The 21956-nt window shown below is 37.5% G+C and overlaps 1 long non-coding RNA gene and 1 pseudogene across 1 annotated transcript in view; both read left to right on the top strand.

Annotated features, from left to right (window-relative positions):
• Positions 1-3402: 3402 nt before the first annotated feature.
• LOC123595352 lies at positions 3403-3809 on the top strand (annotated as a pseudogene).
• A 4522-nt stretch (positions 3810-8331) lies between these two features.
• The window catches only part of LOC123595365, a 221692-nt gene continuing 208067 nt past the window's right edge, over positions 8332-21956 (top strand). Inside the window, exon 1 of the long non-coding RNA XR_006711147.1 lies at positions 8332-8435. This is a non-coding gene — a long non-coding RNA (uncharacterized LOC123595365). The remainder of the gene's footprint in view (positions 8436-21956) is intronic.

Raw genomic sequence — 21956 nt, 5'->3', positions numbered from 1 at the left:
TCATGAGACGTTTTATTTTTATGAGTCCTTTATTATGGGGCTAATAGATTCTTCCTACAAAAAGAGTTGAGGGCGAAGCTTTCTCAGCCTCTGAATTGTGGAGCACCTCAGTTTTCACTTGGAGTTAGGAGACTTTAAAAATGTCTCAATGTCTTCCATATAAGGAAGCTAAAACTAAAAGTGAAAGTTCCTTTGGGATGTCCTGAGAGGTGTGACCTTTCAGAATGGTGGACAAAAAAAGTCACCTGGGACCAGTGTTCAAATTGGATTCTGGGCCCCACCCCAGTCAGTACGTCTGGCCCAGGAGTCAACATCCCAGGTGACTCTGAGGCAGGTGATCTTCACACTACTCCTTAAGAAACACTGACTTAGGGGCACCTGTGTGGCTCAGTTGGTTGAGCATCCGACTTCGGCTCAGGTCATGATCTCATAGTCTGTGAGTTTGAGCTCCACATCAGGCTCTGTGCTGACAGCTCAGAGCCTGGAGCCTGCTTCGGATTCTGTGTCTCCCTCTCTCTCTGCCCCTCCCCTGCTCATGCTCTGTCTCTCCCTGTCTCAAAAATAAATAAAATTATTAAAAAAACAAAAACAAAAAAAAAAAAAACACTGACTTAGAAGCAAGACTAAAGAGGTCAGAGTAACTTGAATGCTATCCAACAATGATCAAGTTTTATACAATTTGTGATGGAAATAAAGCTCTCCTCCAAATTCTTCTGCTCCCTCTCTAAGCAACAGGATAAAAAAAAGGCAGTGATGGCCAAGAAAGGGAAACAGAAGCAGTTAATGAGGCTGCAGGACCTCATCTGGAACTAAAGCACATACCAGCTGAAGAGAAAGAATGTCAAACACTATGAATTAACAGAAAAAGTAATCCACCGCAGGTGAATTTGGGATCTAATAATAGATATTAGGTGAATAAATCTGTGAAGTTTTTATCCTGTTGTGTAATGGTGTCAGGTTCAGTATTGCTTGGAAGAAATTTACCCTTGAAAGCACTTAAGTGATACTAATCTTTTATTTGTTTGCATTAGGAAAAAGAAGAAAGCTGATATAAGAAGGCTTCCTGAATTGTCACAAAAAAGCGGAACCACTTTAAATTACATGCATACAACTATCATAATATGTCCTTGGCATTTTCCTTCTAAAGTACACCTAATTCACACAAATTAAAAAAAAATTATTATTTTGAGAGAGAGAGAGAGAGAGAGAGAGAATGGTGGATGGGAAGGGGCAGAGAGAGAGAAAAAGAGAGAATCCCAAGCAGGCTCCCCATTGTCAGCACACAGTCCCACTCAGGGTTCCATCCCATGAACCATGAGATCATGACCTGAGCCAAAATCAAGAGTTGGACACTTAACTGACCAAGCTATCCAGCCACCCCACAACAATTTTTTAAATTACCTGCACATTATGTGTCAAATACATGCATTGGGATAGTTTCATCCCATATGCTTTTAAATGTTGACTTGTCTTTCAATATAGTTTTTTTTTTTTTTTATTTTGGAATAGTTTTAGATTTTCAGAAAAATTGCAAAGATAGCATGGAGAGTCCCATAAACCGTTCACCTAGTTTCTCCTATCATTAACATCTTACATAACCAGGGCGTATTTGTCAAAACTAAGAAGCCAATGCCAGGGAATTACTATTAATTTGAATTGTGGGATTTCGCTGGTTTTTCCACCAATGTCTTTTTCTCTAGGACTCAACTCAGATAAAATACCATATAGTACTTTGTCATCATATTTCTTTTAGTCTTCTCTGGTCTTGTGACAGTTTCTCAGTCTTTTCTTGTTTTTCATGACTTTGATGATTTTAAGGTGTATTGGTTAGGTATTTTATAGAATATCCTGAATTTGGGTTTGTCTGATGTCTTTCTCATGACTGAAGTGAGGTCATGAATTTTGGGGAAGAATACCACATGAAGAAATGTTATTCTTATCATATCATATCAGGGCACACATGCTATTAACATGATTTATCACCAATGATTTTAACACTGATCATCTGGTCAAGGTAATGTTTGTCACGTTTTTCCACGGTAAAGTTATTTTTCCTTTTCCCTATTCTAGTCTTTGGAAGCAAGTGACTAAGTCCACCCCACATTCAAAGGATAGGGGAATTAAACTCTACTTTCTAGAGGGGAGGGAGGGTATCTATATAAATTATGAAAAATTCTTCTTTAAGGGAGATTTGTCTCTTTTCCTCCATTTGTTTACATCCATATAGCTCATAGATATTTATTTTATACTTTAGATTACAATCCAATACTACATTAATTATTTTCATTATTCAAATTGTTCTAGCTTTGATCATTGTGATCTTTCAGCTTGGCTCCTTTGTTCCTTTAACATCTACCATCCCTCCCCTCCCCCTTTTAGTACTTCCTTACTTCCTGGTGCCGCAAAATGTCACGGGTTCACCTTGTGTTTGTTTACCTGACCCATCCATGCAATCAATTGACTTTGATTTTTAACCTTATAAAAACAATGAGTAAATGTATTTGACTTCCTGTATATAATACTTTGTGCAATATCATGAATGCTTTTGGTGATACTGATGCTACAGGCCAACAACAAAACAGCATTTTACTAGATGCATTACACTGGACAAAATGTATTGAATGCTCGTATCTGGCCTGAAGACATTGTTAGGAAAGTGATAAAAGAGACACTTTAGGTTGGATTGCACACTTTCCTTTTCACTTCCTGCCATTATGTAGAAATAGTTTGGAGAGAACACTGTGGGGAAGGGCGGTGGTTTCACTACTTACCACACACAAAATCAGGCATGACCTTAGTGTTTGTTTTATTCAGCAAGCTAAGTTTCCATGGTAAACAACACTGGCCCCAGACTCCAAACAGCTGGGAACTATCTTCAGCAAAAAAAAAAAAAAATAATAATAAAATAAATAAATAAATAAACGTGTAATTTATTGCTTTTTTCTTTCTCTTCCCCTCATCTCCCATTAGTATTAAAAGCTCTGGTACTTCCATTATTTCAGCCAACAAATAAGTGGAATCATCCTCTTACACCCATCTCCTCGATGTCCTTATCTTTCTCACCATTGTCTATCCAAAACAAGTAGAGACTAGTTTTAGCTTCTTTCTACCTTCTGGTACAGCTGGAAATTAAGTCAGTAACTGACTGCCTCCTTTGTCCTTTAACACTGGGAAGATGTACTGCCAAACAGGTAGTGACTGTGCAGTACAGGTTTGAGGGGTCAGCATCTATTTAAAAAGTACCTTCCTGGCCCCAGTCACTGAGCCACTGCTGAGAACTCAGCACCCCCTTTACCCCACCCCCCCAGTCCCCTAGCTTCCTAAATCACCATGCCCCCACCAGCCTTCTCTAGCTGCTGCCTTCCACAGGCCCTTTCCACCAAGGAAAAGGAATCATATCATATGTCTGCCATCCAGAACCTCCACTCTTTGGACTCTTTTGCTTATGCAAATAAGGGTGATGATCTGCTTCTGTTGGCACTGAGGATAATATCCATGTAAGAATTCAACAGAGAAATGGCAGGAAGATCCTTATTACTCTCCAAGGAATCGCTGATGTTTCTGATAAAAAGAAACTGGTGAAGGCGTTTCAGAAATTTGTCTGCAATGGTACTGTAATTGAGCATTCAGAATATACTCAAGAGAAGTAATTCCCTTACAGGGTGACTAGTGCAAGAGCATATATCAGTTCCTCGTAGAGATTGGACTGGCTAAGGACGATCAGCTGAAGGTTCATAGGTTTTAAGTGCTTTTGGCTCACTGAAGCTTAAAGGAGGATTTCCTTGCAATGAATAGAATTTCCCTTCTGTTCCTTGTCACAAGTTTTTTTTTTTTTTGTTTTTGTTTTTTCTCCCACAAGTTTAAAAACCTCACAGCTTGTATAATGTAAGTATAATGTAACCATTATATTATGTAACCATTATATAACCATTAACATATATAACCCAATATAACCATTTGGGGTCTGCTTTTAACTTGGACTGGAGTAACTCCTTTGAGCAATAAACTGAAAAGAGCCATGCGGAATAACAAACAAACAAACAAATAAATAGCACCTTCTTATAATGGTTTTATCTGAGGAAAATAAAGAGTTATTGCCTCCAACAGGTATTAGGAAAAACAAGCAAATGAACAAGTGAGATAAAAATACCTCTGCACAACAAAGGACCCATCAACAGAATGAAAGGCAAGAATGGTAGAATATATTTGCAAGTCATATACCTAATAAGGGGTCAGTATGCAAAATTTATAAAGCACTTGTACAACTCAATAGCAAAAAACAATCCAATAAAAAATGTTCAGAGGAACTGAATGGACATTTTTCCAAAGAACACATGCAAATGACCAAGAAGTATATAAAAAGGTGCTCAACATCACTAAGCATCAAGGAGATATAAATCAAAACCAAAATGAGATATCACTTTACACCTGTTAGAATGACTATCATCAAAAAAACAAGGGATAACAAATGTTGATGAGAATATGGAGTAAAGGGAACACTTGTATGCTGTTGGTGGGAATGTAAATTGGTGCAGCCACTATGGAAAACAGTATGGAGTTTCCTCAAAAAATTAAAAATAGATATACCATATGATCCAGCAATTCTACTTCTGGATATATATGTGAGGGAAATGAAGTTACCACCTTGAAGAGATAGCTACATCCCTGTGTTTATTGCAGTGTTATTTACAGTAGCCAAGACATGGAAACAACTATATATATAGCTATATATATATATATATATATATATATATATATAATGCGTGTGGGAAAACACAAAAATATTATTAAATATTATATTTATTTTTCCAATATGTATATTTATAATAAGAAAATATTATTCAGTCATAAAAATGAAGGGAATCCTGCTATTTATGACAACATGGAGTCATCTTGAGAGCATTATGCTAAGTGAAATAAGTCAGAGAGAGAAAGATGAATACTGTATATGTGGAATCTAAAAACATGAATTCATAGAAAAAGAGAACAGACTGGTGGTTGCCAGGGGTGGAGATAATCAAAAAGTACAAATTTCTACTTATAAAATAAAGAAATCCTGGGGATATAATGTCCAGCATGACAACTACAGTGAACAATACTCTATTGTATATTTGAAAGTTGCTAAGAGAGTAGACCTTAACATTTCTCGTCACAAGAAAAACAAATTGTAACTATATGAGGTGATGAATTTTAACTAAACATATTTTGGTAATCATTTCAGAATATATCTGTATGTCCAATCATTATGTTGTACACCTTAAACTCATACAATGTTATTTCAATTATATCTCAGTAAAACTGGAAAAAACCACTGTGTTTTTCCTAAATTATAACAAATAAAAAGTGGTCTCAAAGTGGGCTTGAAAATCCACTTGATGTATACTTGAAAACCCACAAATTAGTTGGCATATTCACATGTATAGAAAGACTGTCAAAATATATTAATGAAACTAAGGTTCTGGAGCCACCTGAAACAGAGCTCTTTGATCATTTCTTAATCTCAATACACAGCACTTGAGATTTCCAGATACTTTCTTCCTAACGATTTTGTTTTCCCTAATATTCTTTCAGTTATCCTGATTGTGCTTTAGATAAAGACGTAATTAGGTGGTTGTACTAGATTGCAAGGTTGGTTTCAAAGTTTTGGCAAACACAAACACAAAAACCAGATTGTCATTACAATGGCACTAGTAGAAATGGGTTTTAGTACCTACAGAAAGAACTCTGATTTTTGGTCTTAAATGTCATTGCAGAGATGTGTCAACAAAAAGGTAAGAAAAACAATGGACTGATCATTCCTTCAGACAAGTGATGTTCAAACTTGTTGGTACATTAGAATCACCTGGGAAACCACGAAAAAAATAATGATGACTGAGGTCAATGTCTTGATGGGCCCAGGAATTTGCATCTCTTAAGACTTCCTACGTTATTAAAATGCCATAGAACAAATTGTCAAATTTTAGTGAACATTTGAAATATCTGGTTAATTTGTTAACAGTGCAGATTCTTGGGACCAATGCTAGTATTCCTATTTATCAGTCAGGTGTGGCATCCAGTAATCTACACTTTATTTTTTTTTATTTTTTTTTTTATTTTTTTTTTTTAACATTTATTTATTTTTGAGACAGAGAGAGACAGAGCATGAACAGGGGAGGGGCAGAGAGAGAGGGAGACACAGAGTTGGAAACAGGCTCCAGGCTCTGAGCCGTCAGCCCAAAGCCCGATGTGGGGCTCGAACTCACGGACCGTGAGATCATGACCTGAGCCGAAGTCGGATGCTTAACCGACCGAGCCACCCAGGCGCCCCAGTAATCTACACTTTAAAAAGTAAGTCCTCAGAAGCTTTGGTTCTTTGCATAATACTTTAATCTTAACTGCCATAACTTTTTAAAAATATTTATCTATTTATTTATTTAGTGAGTTGGGGAGGTGCAGAGAGTAATGGAGAGAATCCCAAGCAGCCTCCGCACTGTCAGCACAGAATCCAACATGAACCCTGAAGTCATGACCTGAGCCGAAATCAAGAGTTGGCCACTTAACTGACTGAGACATCCAGGCGTCCTCTAACTGCCATAACTTCTTGTGATACCAGTTAAGGCTGTGGCAACAGCCAAGCCCCTAGACTTCCACGCTACTCAGAGCTGTACAAAACTCAACAGAAATGTTTGTTTTTTTGTGAGCTCTGAGGTTTCCTTATTTCAGTATGCCTTCCTTATCAGCTAGATAACTCATTCTTTAACATTCAACTTATATGTTATCTATTCTTAAATATCTTGGTTCCTGCAAGCTCCTTCTTTCTTGGCCCTTGTGTCCCTATGCAATTGTCTTACTGTTTTGTAAACCTTAATATTCTTATCTGTCTTCCATAAAACACTAAATTCTTTCAGATGACCAACTGTGATTTTTGATTTCTGTGGTTCTAGTGTGTGCTTCCATTGCTAATCACTGGGTGCCCCCCAAATTCCAAGTCTTAATAGACAAAACATTATAAACACAATATACTGTTAAATATCCTATTTCAGTGATAAATGCAATATGCCATGGAAATACAGATATTTTTGTTCATCTGTGGATTTAATTTATTCATGATTTTTTTTCCTTCTCCATAATTAGCATGAATAATTCAGAGGAGGCTATATTCTGTCTAGCTGTGAATAAGAAGTTCACATGCAGTTGACTCAATTTTCCAAGCTATTGGAGAGGAACAAAAGCAGATAATCCAAAAATCGCTTACATTTGTGTGTGAAATACATTTTGGCATTTCCTTTGGAATAAGTGTGGCCAATGCTCTAGGAATTTCCGATATTTCATACAAAAGACTCAAGCCACATCTGTAAGACCTGATTCTCCAGAAGCCAAAAACATCCCTCCTGTTTAGTTCTTCCACACACCGCCCATATGGTCTACTTTCCTGAGAAGAGGAAGTTATTTAATGAGATAAAAATAAACCAGAAAGGAATTGGCATTTGTGGTGTGCTGTGTAGTTTTAATCTTGGACTCCTCCTCCTCAAATGTAGTGGTCTCCTATTTCCACAAAAACAAGAATCTTCTGTTTATGTCAATAAAAGAGTTAATCTAGCAAAATACTTTATGATATTGTTAAGATCTTAAATGCAAGCTAAAAGAATAAACAGAAATTTCTGGGGGTAATACAGTGGATTTATATTTTTCCCTCACAAATATTTAATCATTTATAGAGAAACTTTTTTTTTTTCCAGAAAGACTTTTAGGTGCTTCTACAAATTAGATAATTTAAATTTACTCAAATAGGTACTTTTAGTAAAAAAAAAACAAAAAAACAAAACAAAACAAAAAAAAACCAAAAAACCAGAAAACAAAAAAAAAAAAACACTGGAAGTTTACAAAATCCAGATTAGAATTAGTTATCGTATCTCCTATTAGAGCATAAAAATATGTTTGTGGATATGTAAATATGGTGGATTTTTTATTCTTCTCTATAAGATAGTGATATATTACTCAATATTGATAAAGTTTACAAAGCAAATATCCTCACTAAATATTTTAATTACAAAGCAATAATTAAAATATCCTTATAAATTTTTGACTTTTGTTATAGGCTCGATCAGTTATGCCTCCAGTATTCCCTCTACCCCTTCTCCATTGAGTAAAGGCATGGGGATCTGTGTGGGCAGAAACTAAAGAGCAAGTTATATTCTCTTTCTGACTGGTTATTGGTTCAGGGAATTGGACAAAAGTTGATCCACTCAGAGGATAGCCCAGAAATTTTAGTGGATCATTGGGATGGTAAGCGCTCTCCTCTTGCACTAGAAGGAAAAGCATCCGTTATTTCAGTTGCAACTGGCAACTGTTTTGTAACCACAAGAGGAGTCAGTCTTGAGATAAAGATTCTTGGTAAAATCATTTAGTCATCAAATCAGGCATACCTGAAGCCGGCCCTCCTCTAGACTTTGTAGGTATGTTAACTAATAAATCATCTTTGTTGTGTACAAAAATGTGGTTATAATACCTGTTATTTGCAACTGAAAAAACTCTTAAGAGATATGAGCACATATGGCTTACATATTTGTCAGATGGGAGATAAGCAAAGTGGTTCTTCTAACGTGTGACAGAAAAAAAATAATCCCACAATAAAGTATAAAATGATTTACATCTGTGATATAATGTGTTTGAACCAGGCCTTAAAAATTGTGACTTGATAGAATGAGATAATGTGACACAAAACTTGAGTGGCCTACTGGGAAGCAGTGTTTCTTCATAATCTTCTTATGTTTGCTTTACACTCCATCTAAAATATTTAGTCACATAAAACACCTGGGTGACTCAGTCGGTTGAGCATTCAATTCTTGATTTCAACTCAGGTCATGATCTCAGGGTCGTGGAATCAAACCCGTGTTGGGCTCTGTGCTGAACGTGGAACATGGTTAAGATTCTCACTCTCCCTCTCTCTGTCTCTTTCTCTCTCCTCCTCTGCCTCGGCTCCTGTCTGCCACTCATATGTGTGCTCTCTCCCTACAATAAATAAATTAAGATAAATAAAATAAAATAATTTGGTTACATAATTCAGACTAGAAGGTACCTTTCAGATGATCTAGCCCAATCCTTTCATTTTATCAATGAGGAAACTGAATCTTAGTGAAGTTGAATGAGATGGACAAGAGCAGAGACAAATGTTTTTGCCTCGTGACTTCTGATGAGTCCTCTTTCCACTGCTGTGTGCTGTTTACAAAAAACAAACAAACAAAAATTAAAAAACAAATACCTTAGTGAGGTAGGTTGCCTTATTGTTAGCAATCATTTCCTCTCTTGTAAGAGGCTTATATCTCATTGCCATTGCCATTTGACTCTTAGTGCCTCATCAGCAGCCTTGGCCATGTGATTTGCTGAGGTACATGTGAGTAGAGGTGGCAGAGTCATGGGACGCAATTATGTGGAGCAGCTTGCTCTTGGGCTATTTTAACAAGTCTCAGATGGTGACTGTTTTATCCTGGGTCCTGGAATGAGAAGACCAACTGAGCAGTGCCTGTGCCTGGAGTCGAGATGTAGTTAAATTTAACATCTATTGGCAAAAAACATTTGTGGTAGTAACTTATTGAAACTTGGAGCTGTTGTTACTTTGGCAAAGTGAACTAATATTATGAGAGTCAGGAGCAGGTATACCATGTGTTGTAGAATGAGGGAAGAGGGAAGTCCTGTACATGTAAAACACACCCATTGCTTTTCACTGGCTGTTTAGAAGATGTAATACTAGTCTCTTTCTCATGTCACTAACATCTTACAAAACCTAAGTTAACCTATTTCATTATTTTTGCTTATTGTGAGGAAGGAGAAGAAATAGCATAACACAAGGTACAGATAAATAATATCTATGTTAATATGATATCTTGAGTCCATCCTGTGGTAGGACATAGTTTACTCTGTTACATATTTTTTAACATGTCTCATACTTGACTGTGAGCTTCTAGCAACAGGTACTATTTCAGGCACTAAATTCATAGACATTTAGAGAGACACAGTTGTTGACCTCAGAGAGATCAGAGTTGATTGTCTCATTCTTGTTTAGGTATTGGGATATATAGTAGAGTACCATGGTTCATGAGAGACAGAGAGAGAGACAGAGATACAGAGAGAGAAATACATTTGTGTGGAAGAGCCAGAAGTCTCCAAGAGAGTATGATATGAGATCCAAATGCCAAAGAAGGAAAAGGAGTTGTCAAGACAGACTGAAGGGAAGGGATATGCAAAGATAGTGAATCATCAAGTATTACCTCATGGCTGAAGCATAGGACAAATGTGAGGTGATGGGGAGAAGGAGACATTGGCTCAGCTATGACAGGCTATTTATCACATTGAGGACCTGGCCTTTATTTTATGTATAATAAAATGTCACTGGAGGAATATGATCAAAGTACTGACATGGTCAGAATTCAGTTTTGCAAGTATCTTTTTTTTGTGAGAATGGAGAAAGGAAAATCTGGTAACACTGGTAAGAAGACTTTTAGAAGTATCTGTATTAGTGTGGACAAGAAATGCTAAGATCCTGCATTAAAATCAATGGCTGTGGGATATGACTATTTAAACTTATTTATAAGGTACACTTTGCTGAATTTTGTGAAGGTTGAGGTAGGAGTCACTTTCCCTAGGCAGTTAGATGCATAGGAAAGTTATATTAAATATCTTAATGGGGGGGGGGAGGTGGGAAGAGAGAGAAACAGCCTAGTGTTTCTAGGCTGATTTTGGACTCAAGACTAAGAAAGAATATCATTTATTAGCTCTCTGGTTTTAATTATTCTTTTCTAAGTCTCAGTTTCTGCAACTATAAAATGCATATACTAAAGTGCCTTTCTTACAGGGTTATGGGGAAAATTAAATGAGATGGGGCATAAAAATATTTTAGTGTTGATTCTGAGTCATAATAGGGGATTTATAATTTTTTGGATGTGTCTTTTGCTCCTTATCTTTATTCATTCTGTAACATCGGCTGGGATAGAAGCTATGGGAGATTTGGGGTGAAAGAAAGGAAAGGGGACAAGTTCAATTTGAAAATCTAGAATTTGATTTTCTTGTAAGATATCCAGATAGAAGAATCTAGCAGATTGTCGGCAGTTCAAGGAGGTATCTCGTAGGTGATTTGTAATTCAAATCTGAGGCTAAGAAGAACCAATGGTGGTGGGGGGAGACAGATTATGTTAAAATCGATGCCACAGGTGTGAATGATAATTGCCAGTGAGAATGTATAGAAATAAGAAGAGAAGAGGGGCAAAGAGTTAAGATAGGAGGCTGAGGAGTAGCCTGACAGTGGGTGGGTCATCAGCATAATTTTCTATAAAGCAAGGAAGACATTTTTAAAAGAAGGGATTTAATTATAGATAAATACTCCAGAAAGGATAAAATATACTGAAAAAATTAAATATAGAAAAAGAGAAGTTACATGACAGAAGCTAGATGTATTAAGCATGAATTAAAAGTGATTAAATAGGGGCGCCTGGGTGGCGCAGTCGGTTAAGCGTCCGACTTCAGCCAGGTCACGATCTCGCGGTCCGGGAGTTCGAGCCCCGCGTCAGGCTCTGGGCTGATGGCTCAGAGCCTGGAGCCTGTTTCCGATTCTGTGTCTCCCTCTCTCTCTGCCCCTCCCCCGTTCATGCTCTGTCTCTCTCTGTCCCAAAAATAAATAAACGTTGAAAAAAAAAAATTAAAAGAAACGTTTAAAAAAAAGTGATTAAATAGAGAACAGTAATTTAAGGTTTTTTTTTTATATTTATTTATTTTTGAGGGACAAAGTGAGACAGAGTATGAGCAGGGGAGGGACAGAGAGAGAGGGAGACACAGAATCCGAAGCAGGCTCCAGGCTCTGAACTGTCAGCACAGAGCCCATGGGGTTCAAACCCACGAACCGTGAGATCATGACCTGAGCTGAAATCCGATGCTCAACCGACTGAGCTACCCAGGCACCCCAGAGGTAATTTTTTTAGCACCCTCAAGTGTGAGGGGAAGAACACTGCAGGTTCCCAGCTGCTTACTTAGTCTCCACTCTGTCCTTACTGAGTAACAGAATCTTTGTTTATTTTTAGTCACAATAACATCCCCAGTTTAAATTCACATTTCCAAGCCTCTCTACAATTAGATGGCTAATAAGATACAATCACAAGTCAGTGGGTGGGGCTTCCAGGACAACTCTTAAAGGGCTGCCCCAGCTGGGAGCCATACTGTTGTTCCTCTCCACTTCCTCTTTCTGCCTTCCGGAAATGGGATGGAATGGCTGAGGTCAGAGCATCCGTCTTGGGACCTTGAAAAAAAGGTGAGAAAAATCTCAGGTACTTCAGCACTAATATTCTTGAACCAATGTTGTTAAATGTTTACTTCTGTTTTGTAAGAAGAATATGTATTTTAAGTCCCTGTTATTGGAATTGTTTTTAGCACTGAATGCAATTATAAACTGACAAAATGTGTTAGCTTGGTGACATGAAGTTAAATGAAGGAAAAATATATATGTATATTTATATAGATATATGTAAATACATATAAAAGTATTTTGTATATATATATTTTTTGAAACAATGGCTTACATGGTTTCCAACCTTCTTGAGGTTATTATATTTTTTAGATTATTTTACTATTCTTCCCTCAGTAGGGAACGCTGACTCATCAGGAGCTATACTTAATAGATTACACCCAGGAACCTCATTTACACCTGCATCTGATTGAAATGATTTTTGAGCAGATGCTCTAATGGGATGAAACTCTGGGGAAACTTAGGGGTGGCCAATAAACCCATGAACAGATGCTTCTCATCACTGGTCATCAGGGAAAGACAAATGAAAACCACAATGAGACATCTTTACATACCCACTAGAAGGGCTACACTGGAAAAGACTGACAATACCATGTGTTGGAGAGGGTGTGGGCAACTGGAAACTGGAAATCTTGTAAAATATGTGACTCAGATACTTGGGAAAAAAGTTTGGCCAGTTTTTCTAAAGTTAAACTACACATACCATATGACCCAGCAATCCTATTCTTGTGTGTTTACCTAACAGAAATGAAAGTATATGGGGCACCTGGGTGACTTGGTTGGTTAAGGGTCTGACTCTTGATTTTGGCTCAGGTCATGATCTCATGGTCGTGAGTTCGAGCCCCGCAATGCGCTCTGTGCTAACAGCATGGAACCTCCTTGGGATTCTCTCTCTCGCCTCTCTCTTTGCCCCTCCCCTGCTCTCTCTCTCTCTCCCTCTCTCTCTCAAAATAAATAAAATAAATATTTAGAAAAAAATGAAAGATATGTTTACACAAACAATTATACAGAAATTCTCGTAGCAGCTTTATTTATAATAGCCCCAAACTAGAAATAATGCATCAAGTGACAGGATATAGGAGTAGGTGAGTAGATAAACAAACTGTGTCACATCATACATGAAATACTATCCCCAGTCAATGGCTGAGCACAGAGGAGATCTAGATTCAGTCCATTGCTAAGAGACACAGGCCTTCTCCAATGGGAGATTGCCTGAGGACACCTCTGGCTGGCCAAAGCTTTCTTGGAATTGCACTTTACAGTCTAAGAATCTCTTTTTACCCCCTCTTCCGGCATTCCACTTTTCTTTTACAGGTGTCAGAGCTGCATTGCTCTACAGGCTCTCCACACCCTGAGTCCTCTCTCCTATATCCTTCACATTATTTCCCCTAAATCTCCTTCATGGCTAATCCTATCTTGGCACCTGTGTCTGAGACTATGTGAATTAAGACAATGATTGGGCTGGGTTGGGCTGAGGGTGGGGGATGAAGGAAATTTTGGAGTGATGAGAAAATTTAATATCTTTCTCAATGATATCTTTATCATTGGTGGTTATATTCATTTGTCAAAACTTGTTGAAATGTGCACTTAAGGCGAGCATATTTTATTCCTCAATAAAATTGATTACAAAAGAAATCCCAAATGGTGCCATGGTTTACTGGTCAGGTCAGGAGACATCAGGTAACATGTTTTGCACATATTGCTAGGCAAAGGAGATAAGAAATCCGCATGGCACTTGTAAAAACATATTCTACACTTAGAGGTTGCATTTATAGATCTTTGGGAATCAGAAGTCTCCTTTCAAGGATAAGCCTATACTAGTAGTTCACGATGGTGACTTATTCATAAGTGGGCATGAAATGGTTAAATAACAAAAGACTGGATGGTGGTAGCAAGGGGAATATTTGGAAGAGACAGAGAAATTACCATTAAGTAATGGCTTTCTAAAAAAAAAAAAGGATACAGTTTTTTGAGGTAGCTTTTAATCTGAAAATTATTTTTGCTCCCAATCTGGAATGGCCCCTGAATTTGTAACCACTGATGGTGCAGAGTGAGGTGGTATGTTGAGACAGCATCCAGCATATTTTATAAAGTACAAACATTGGAGGGAAAAGGCTTTAGCACTTCCCAGTGCATTTAAATTTTCCCTTTCCATGTCAGTCTTTTCCCCAGATTGTGACTTCCATGAGAAGTACAGGAGCTCTGTCCTTTCTCCCTGTTTCTGGATTAGCTAGCTCACCAAAGGCGAGCAATACATTTTTACTGAATAGGTTATTTAATGTAACTTCCCATCCCAACCCCTCTTCTTATGAGGCAACTTCTCAAAACATTCCTTGTTCGTTTTCTTCCAGACTCAGCTGAGTACCTGTAATGACATGATTGTTTTATTGATCTCGTTTTTCTTCATTTACTGTTTATTTATTTTTACTACCAGGCTTTAGCCTTTACTACAAACAAAGGAGTCAGATCAAAAAAGGATCCTGCTATTATAATTGAGGCCAGAGAGCTTGTGTCTCACAACATCCCAAGTGCAGATGGTTTGTGGCATATAATTGAATTGTTAGGTTGCTCAATCTGAATGCAGTCTTTTCAAGGTGACTTACCATGGCAGAACAATTAGAAATGTCAGAATGCATCCGATACAAGATTTTTCATTGTATACCTTTTAAGAATGGCACAGTGTGAAGAAAGCAATAGTTCTCTTTTTAAAAATAAACTTCTGGGGGCACCTGGGTGGCTCAGTCAGTTGAGCGTCCGGCTTCGGCTCAGGTCATGATCTTGCGGTTCATGGGTTTGAGCCCCACGTCAGGCTCTGTGCTGGCAGCTCAGAGCCTGGAGCCTGCTTTGCATTCGGTGTCTCCCTTTCACTATGCCTGTCCCCCACTCGTGCTCTTTCTCTGCCTCTCAAAAATAAAGAAACGTAATAAAAAAAAATTAAAAAAAATAAACTTCTAATGTTAGAATACCTTTTGATGACAGAGAAGTTGCAAAGATAGTACAGAGAGTTCTAGTATATATACCCTTCCACCAATTTCTCTGTTAATGTTTTATATTACTGTGGTACCTTTGTGACACTAAGGAAACAACATTGGTATATTACTATTATCTGAACTCCAGACTTATATGGATTTCACTAATTTTTTTCCCTAATATCCACTATTTATTCCAGTATGTCCCTGCAGGACACCACATTACCTTTAGTCATCACGTGTCAGTCTCCTCAGGTTCTCCATCTTTCCTAGTTCTTTACGAATGTGGCAGTTTGGAGAGAATATTTTGTAGAGTGTTCCCTCGATGTGGGTTTGTGTAATGTCTTTGTCATGATTAGCCTGGGGTTATAGGTTTTGGGAAAAAGACCAGGGAGCTGAATTCTCATCACATCAGAGCAAGGCTACATGCCTTCACCATCATTTATTAATATGATGTTAATCTTAATTACCTGGCCAAGGCAATGCTTGCCAGCTTTCCCTACTTTGAAGTTCCTCCTTGTCTCTGCTGTAGTTGCTCTCTTCTTGGAAGCAAGTCACTCTTGTAGCCCACACTCAAATGTGGGGCGGGGCAGGGGGGCAATGTGAGCTCCACTTGCTGGAAAAGTGAGAATCCATGTAAATTACAAGAGATTCTTCTGTAAGAAAGGATGGTCTTGGGGCACCTGGGTGGCTCAGTGGATTAAGCGTCCACCTCTTGATTTTGGCTCATGGTTCATGGGATCAAGCCCTGCATCAGGCTCTGTGTTGACAGCATGGAGCCTGCTTGCAATTTTCTCTCTCCCTGTCTCTCTGGCCCTCCCCCATTTTCTCTCTCTCCCTCAAAATAAATAAATAAACTTTAGAAAAAATAAAGAATTGTCTCTTCTTCCTCATTTGCTTACTTATTACATCATTTATTTATATCAGTATAGACTTGGGATCTCTATTTTATGTTTTAGATTATCATCTAATACCAGGTATTTATTTTGTTGCTTAAATTGTTCCAGCTTTGGCCATTAGGAGCTCTTTCACCTTGGTTCCCTTGACAGACCCCATCCTTCTGTTCTCTGAGCACTGCCTTACTTTCTGGCACCCTAAGGTGCTTCTGGCCCCAGCTCTGGAGTCAGCCATTTCTCTGAAGAGCCCTGGTTCTTTCTATTGGACAATGGTATCAGAACCCAAGATCATGGCACCAGGTAATAGTTCTTTTCTTAAGAGCACAATTATTGAAGTTTCAGTAGCTACTGATATACCAATATACCAATATATCAATGTATGCCTAGTATTAGCTAAAGGAAGAATTTTATTTCATACATTAGATATATTTAACAGGGTTTTATGTTTTGTATTATTTAAGTTCTGTTTACAGTTATTTCCTTTTGAATTCTTAAAAGATGTATGGAATATTAGGTTATGGCAGGTATGCCTTGGCAGCAAGAAACAACTTTTTAAAAATTATTTTTTAAATGCTTTTATTTATTTGAGAGGCAGAGAGAGAGCACAAGCAGGGGAAGGGCAGAGAGAGAGGGAGACACAAAATTCAAAGCAGCCTCCAGGCTCTAAGCTGTCAGCACAGAGCCAGATGTGGAGCTCGAACCCATGAACCATAAGATCATGAGTGGAGCTGAAGTCACATGCTTCACCAACTGAACCACCCAGGAACCCCCTTCTCCTCCCCCAACAACTGGTTTTTAAAAGAACTCATCTCTGGATTGATTCTTCTCCCAGCATAGTTGTACAATTACTGTTAAATGGAGCAGAGGTCACTGGGTTGAAGAGCCCTGTTACATAGATACAAATACATTTATTTGGTGAATTTATCATATTTGGAGTTTGATATGTGCATTAGGGACCGATCCATCTTTCCCAAGTGGGCTTAGGTTATTCAAGTTTGAGGAAATGGATACACCACCATTAATTCTGATTTATTCATTTACAGTAAGAAATGCTATGGTAAGCAAACTTCCACTTCCCACCCACTACCCAAGCCCTCCATACTCCTTTCCCTAAAAGAGGCACTTTTCTGTTGTTCCTGTGTAATTGTGTCCCCTTGGATAACTTATGTAACATCCATAAGTCCTTTTTTCCTTACCTGTAAAATGATTAAAAGTAATACCACTTCAGAAGGTTGTTGTATGGGTTAAACAAGACAAAATACATCAATCTCTTAAAAAAAAAAAACACTGGTGGGGGCACCTGGTGGCTCAGTGGGTTAAGCATCCCACTTTCGGTTTCGGCTGAGGTCATAATCTCATGGTTCATGGGTTCAATCCCGGCATCAGGCTCCATGCTAATAGCATGGAAACTGCTTGGGATTCTCTCTTTCCCCCTCTGTCTGCCCCTCCCTCAATTACGTGTGCACTCTCTCTCTCTCAAAACATATAAATAAACTTAAAAAGAAAACACTGATGAATATTAAGCATTTAATAAAGGCTAGCTACAGTCAGTAACTAGTGATATCCCAAACAACAGTTTAAAACTATAGTGAACATTGCAAATGTTGCAGCAACAATCTTCATTCTGGCTCAGTGTTGTCCTCTTAAAGTAGTGCAGATAAGCCATATCTATCTAGTGAATAGAGATATGTCAGACTAAAATACTCATGTTGGAGGCTAAATTTTCTGCATCAATCATCATTGTTGTGTAGATATAGGAATTGATCTCTTTTTTAAAAATTCTCTTTTTTAAAAAATACAAAACACATAAAAACTTTGAGCAGTTTTTCATAAACATTTATTCATGCTCAATAAAAGTGTCTGATAGGGGTTGCCCAGTGTAGATTAGGTCCATTAAGATATTTTTGTGTTAGAAGACAGTGCTCATATTCATGAATTAATAAGTCTAGGTGTATCATTTTAATCTTATCACTTAAACCTTACAAATTGGCTTTTTTTTTTTTTTTTTGAGGCAGCTCTATTTGGAAATTGAATGACTAGCCTACAAAGCAATGGGGGTTGTAGCTGCAAATGGCCTTCCTCTAGTGCTGTGTCATAAATGCAGGGCTGTTATGAGAAAAGCCTTGACAGAATGTCATCCCCTTGGATTATGGGGCACATGGTAGTCTGTCATTTGGGTGCGTTGTGCTAACATATGTTAACATGACTATTTCTTTATAAAAAGATAGGCACCAAAGATTATGCTCAATATCCACAAGAGTGTCTCAGTGGATCTTGAATTTTATCTGTTTAATTAGGCAGATATTGGCTCTTAGAATTATTAGTGCTCCAGGAGGACCCACCCAAGTGAAATCACCAATATCGCCTCCCCGTACAGTGGACTGTATCTCAAAGGCATATCTGTTCCAAAGAGCAGGAGTTGTGGGGCACACAGCTGTGTCCTACAATTAAAAATTACTCATGCTTAGTGCTTTTGCTCTATTGCCCAAATTTAAACTCCTCTCCAGTTATGACTAATTTCTTCTGTTTTTAGTTTGATTTAAACCGTGAATTCAGGCCACCGTGTATATTGGCAGATTCTGCTTTGACCCCTTGCCCATTCTGGTCCTCCCCACACTGAACTCCATCTTTGATTCTAACCATGTTCTCTGCCTTGTGTAGCTATTTGGACAGCAACTCCCTGTCTTTTACCCTTACTTGCTTTGGATTTCAGAAATTTAACTTTTGACTCCTGCTTAGAAATTATCCTTGCCTATGTCCATAGTTTTGACCTTCTCACCTCGGATGATACACTCAGGATCCATGATCTAGTTGTTCGAGTCACTCTCCTGCACAGCTGAGTCTCACATGAGCACTGGACAAATAATGTTTCACATATTATACATGATACAGGTGGTGTGGAATGTGGTTTTTCTTTTTGGAGAATCATGAACACTTTTTTTTTCCTGAAAAGACAGAGAAAAAAACTACAAACTATGAAGGGACGCCTGTGTGGCTCAGTTGGTTGAGCATTTGACTCTTGATTTCAGCTCAGGTCATGATCCCACAGTTTGTGGGGTCAAGCCCCACATCAGCCTCTGTGCTACAAACTATGTTATTGGCAAATTTATTTTTTCATTTTTGAGATTTTTGTTAAAAGTTACATAGTGGTAAACATGGTAATTTATTATTTTATTTAAACAAAGATATTCTCTTCAATTCCTTTCCTTCTTATATTTTCCAAACTCACATAACTTCTAAAATGTTTGAAGTGATAGTTATTCTGATTTCAATTTTGATAGCATATAGATAATAAAAGCAGAAATGTGAAAAAAGTATATCTTTAAATCAATAAAATATAGTAAGATCCACTTTCTAGAATTGCTATAAGTATCATGAGTTTATGCATGTATTTATTTCACTCAGTGCCTTGAGCATGAAGTGTGTAATTAATTACCTATTGTCATTGATCTCATGAAATAAATCATACCATATGGCCTACAATATCCTTATTAAATCTTAAATCTTTAGCCTTATTAAATCTTAAATCTTAAAATCTTAAATTTTACTCAAAGTAGGATCTCTGATGTATCTATGATATTGATCACTTGTTACTAAAAAAGTATTAAATGTGTGAAATGTGGATGGCACATACACATTATATATACATAGTACACATGCAGTAACAAGAAATGGAAAAAGTAAGCATCCACTATATCAGGTGATAATAGGTGCAGGAAAAGCAGGGTTGGGGACAAAGGAAGAAAACCAGAATGGGGTCCTATTTAATTTAGTTATTTTATTCTAAATCGTTCCATTTATTCTTCTTTTTTAAGTTTTTATTTAAGAGCCACTTGGGTGGCTCAGTTGGTTGAGTGTCCGACTTCAGTGCAGGTCATGATCTCACAGTGTGAGTTCAAGCCCTGCATCGGGCTTACTGCTGTCAAAGAAGAGTCCGCTTAGGATTTTCTATCCCCTTCTCTCTCTGCCCCTCTGCCACTCACTCTCTCTCTTTCTCAAAGAAACAAAAAACAAATCATGTAAGTTTTTATTTTAATTACAGCTAGTGAATACACAGTGTTATATTAGTTTTAGGTGTGCAATTTAGTGATTCAACACTTCATACATCATTCAGTGCTCATCTCCACAAGTGTACTCCTTCATCCCCATCACCTATTTCACCCATCTCTCCACCAAGCTCCCTTCTGGTAATTATCAGACTGTTCTCTATATAGTTAAGAGTGTGTTTCTTGGTTTTTCTCTTTTTTCCCTTTGCTCATTTGTTTCGTTTCTTAAATTCCACATATGAGTGAAATCATATGATATTTGTCTTTCTCTGACTGACTTATTTCACTTAGCATTATGCTCTCTAGCTTCATCCATGTATTGCAAATGGCAAGATTTCATTCTTTTTTTTATGGCTAAATAATATTTTTTGGGGTGTGCGTGTGTGTGTGTGTCTATACACAACCACTGCTTTTTTATCCATTTATCCATAAGTGGACACTTGGGCTGCTTCCATATCTTGGCTATGGTTAAATAATAGTGCTATAAAAATGCATGTTGTATCCCTTTGAATTAGTGTTCTTTGGTTAAATACCCAGTAGTGTGATTGTTAGATCATAGGGTAGTTTTATTTTTAACTTTTTGAGGAAGCTCCATACTGTTTTCTATAGTGACTACACCAGTTTGCCTTCCCATGAACAGTGCACAAGTGTTCCTTTTTCTCCACATCCCCTCTAACATCTGTTATGGTTTGTGTTGTTGATTTTAGCCATTCTGACAAGTATGAGGTGACATCTCATTGTAGTTTTGATTTGCATTTCCCTGATGGTGAGTCATGATGAGCATCTTTTCATGTGCCTGTGGGCCATCTGGATGTCTTTGGAGAAATGTCTGTTCATGTCCTCTGCCCATTTTTAAATTGGATTATTTGATTTTTGGATGTTGAGTTGTATAAATTCTTTACATATTTTGGATCTTAACCCTTTATCAGATATGTCATTTGCAAGTATCTTCTTGCATTGAGTAGGTTGCCTTTGAGTTTTGTTGATTGTTTCCTTTGCTGTGCAGAAGCTTTTTATTTTGATGTAATCCCAATAGTTCATTTTTGTTTTTCTTTCCTTTGCCTCAGGAGACCTGCTTAGAAAAAAATTGTTACAGCCAATGTCAGAGAAGTTACTGCCTACGTTCTCTTCTAGGATTTTTATGGTTTCAGATCTCACATTTAGGTCTTTGATCCATTTTGAATTTATTTTTGTGTTTGGTGTAAGAAAATGGTCCAGTTTCATTCTTTTACATGTTGCTGTCCATTTTTCTCCACCATTTGTTGAAAAGACTGTCTTTATCCCACTGGATATACTTACCTCTGTCGAAGATTAATTGACCAAATAATTGTGGGTTTGTTTCTGGGTTTTCTACTCTGTTCTATTGATCTATGTGCCTATTTTTGTGCCAGTATGATATTGTTTTGATTACTACAGCTCTGTAACATAATTTGAAGTCAGGAATTGTGATGCCTCCAGCTTGACTTTTTTTTTTCTTTTCCCAAGATTGCCTTGGCCATTTGGGGTCTTCTGTGGTTTCCATACAATTTTTAGGATTATTTGTTGTAATTCTTTGAAAAATGCTGTTGATATTTTGATAGGGATTGCATTAAATGTATAGATTGCTTGTGGTAATATAGACATTTGAACAATATTGGTTCTTCTAGTGCATGAGCATGGGGTATCTTTCCATTTGTTTGTGTCGTCTTCAGTTTATTTCATCAGTGTCTTATAGTTTTCAGAGTACAGGTCTTTCACCTCTTTGGTTAGGCTTATTCCTAGGTATCTTATCATT

The sequence above is a fragment of the Leopardus geoffroyi genome, chromosome B1 (genome assembly GCF_018350155.1).
Source record: "Leopardus geoffroyi isolate Oge1 chromosome B1, O.geoffroyi_Oge1_pat1.0, whole genome shotgun sequence".
In the NCBI taxonomy this organism is placed as follows: Eukaryota; Metazoa; Chordata; class Mammalia; order Carnivora; family Felidae; genus Leopardus; species Leopardus geoffroyi.
This window is presented reverse-complemented; position numbering and strand designations above follow the sequence as displayed.